Source organism: Strix uralensis, chromosome 13 (assembly GCF_047716275.1).
Source record: "Strix uralensis isolate ZFMK-TIS-50842 chromosome 13, bStrUra1, whole genome shotgun sequence".
Classification (NCBI taxonomy): Eukaryota; Metazoa; Chordata; class Aves; order Strigiformes; family Strigidae; genus Strix; species Strix uralensis.
In genome coordinates, this window is record NC_133984.1 from 13,135,909 (window position 1) to 13,138,418 (window position 2,510).

The window sequence follows — 2,510 nt, forward strand, 5'->3', positions numbered from 1 at the left end:
CATGGGGACTGCTGTGCCAGGGCTCACCCGCCAAGGAGCTGAACGGGTGCCAGCAGAGCAGGGTGGAGCCCAGCAGGTCCCAGCACAGCTGCAGTGGGTCCCCACCAGCCCCATTAAGCCCCACTGAGCTTCCTGGAGATACCAGCAGGGACCGGCTGAGGCATCTCCACGCTACCCTGAAATTCCTTTAGCATGAGCTCAATCCTCACGCGCCAGCAGACACACACGTTCCTACACCCTGCACTACCCCATTCTCTGAGGGGTTTTTCCATAATCAGCCCTTCCCTGAGGCTCTCCAGACCCATCATCTCTAAGCAGGAGCAAGAGGTAAAACTGCTCCCTGCATGGAGGCTTCAGGACATGCACCACTCCCATCCCCAATTTTTGGGGGGGGAGATGGCACTGCAACACCCTACTCGCTCATATGGCTCAACCTAACCTCCAAGGTGAGGTGGTAAAAAGAAAGAGCTCAGGTCACAGTGGTGGCACTGGCAAGGTCCTGCTTTGTGCCCTGAAGAGGAGCCAGACCCTACAGCCAGCAAGGTAAATGGCAAACGAGCCCATTTGCTCCAGCACCTGCTGATCCCCAGCGAGCTGCGATGACAAGCAATGAAAGAGTTGGAAAAAGGACGTGGAGGACATACACGTGGTCAGAGAAAGCTGATTTATGAGCCAGACTCTCCAATCCTCACTTGAACACGGTATCAAGAAGGTGCCGTCATCAAACCCTCCAGCCAGACAAAGTGCTGAGGTCTGGAAAGCCCTTCCCACACACCATCAGGGAAAGTCACCCAAGCCAGCTCCCAGCAACAAGGTGTCCTGACTTCACCCCTCCATTACCACCCTCCCTGGTGGTATGGAGAAAGGAGGAGGCTTATTGCCAAACAGCCACACGAAGGGCTCACTGGAGCGCTGCACCACCAGCCCCGGGCACACCATCCATCCCAAAGCCTACACCACACTGTGCACCCCCCCCAGATCCTTCCTGCCCTCACCTGTCATGCCAGACCAGCCACGTGTGCCGCAGGTGTGATTGGTTTTATTTATCCAAGGCAAAGGACAACCAGGAACCCAGCTGCGGTTTTCGGCTAATGTGCTGTTGGGCAATAGCGGAGAGGGGTGGCCTTCAAATTTCCACCACCTGAAGATGCCATGGTTCAGCATGGCCTTTCAGTTCACGCTGCAGACACTCATCAGTCTGCGCATTACTTAAATTTGTTCAAGGAAGAACAAAAGAGGAGGATGGCATGGGGGAAATCAATATTCTGTTGAACGCACCAGACCCATTATTTGTTCCTGATTTATTTATTACCTGCATGGCTGCTGTTTAAACTGGCATGGCCTGGTTCTTGTTCTGCCTAAGTTTAACCCCCGGTAGACTTTGAATAATGGCTGATGTACCCCACACGTCACAGCACCCCACAGAAGAAGAGGGAAGGTGCCTTATGGAGCCCGAGGCGGTGAACCTGTGAGGTAGGTAACATGATTACAATCTGAACAGCAGGATTTATCGGAATTTGTTTCAAAGATGCTTTCTTCTTCTTTTCTGTCTGAACGTGATGAAATGGCAACAGCAAAAGACCAGTGTGATTGGCGATGACTGATTCCTTGTGTACATGTTCAAGGCACGAGCAGACCCTGCCCAGTGCTTTTTGGAGAAAGGCACAGTGTATTCTGGGAGACCAGAGCTTTATCGGCAGCTTTTTCTGCAGTCCCCTGGGTGGCTTCAAGACTCCTGCTGGTCCTCCCAGAGACACCTGAAGTAAAAATTCGTCTTGGAAGCAGAAATGCTAAGGACACAACCAAACAACCTGACCAAGCAGGGCAGATATTCGCAGCCCCAAGTGAGCTGGCTGCCAGGAAACCACAGGTGGGCTCAATGGGACACAGATGATGGCTCTTGTCATCTGCTTTTGTGCTGTCCCTTGCTTGAAGGCACATCAGGTGAGTATGTCATAGGCCCTTTCTTCTATGCCCCCATAGAGACTGGGATTGTCAGCCCAAACAGCCCTGGGCATGTGTTCTCACACATCAGAGGTGCCACATCCACAGCCACACCATGGGGCAGTCCAAGAGGATTGCACCGGCAGTTTGAAGTGAGACCTCTCACGCACAGCCAGGCTACCAATCCATCACAACCCGCCTTGGGCTCACCAAAGGCACCACCCTGGAAGGGGTAAAAAAATACCAAAGAGCTTGAGACACGAAGGACAGTTGCTCCTGAGTGTCAAATAAATAGCAGGTTTGCTGAAGAAAGCCCTTTGGAATCCAAGGTCCATTGCTCCAGTGCCACCGGGAGCCTCATCATGAGATCAATCTATAATTATAACTCTTTTTTAATGAGATTTCTTTTAAAACCAGAAACAGTTGGGGACAGGGTTTGCAGAGGGGGTTTTCCCACCACCCCTGCCCTGCCGGTTGATCACAGTATGGGTTTGTTCCTATGTATGAGAAGAGGGGAGGCTCCTCGGAAAAGAAGAGTTTCAGCTGCTCTTGGAGAAGTGGCGAAT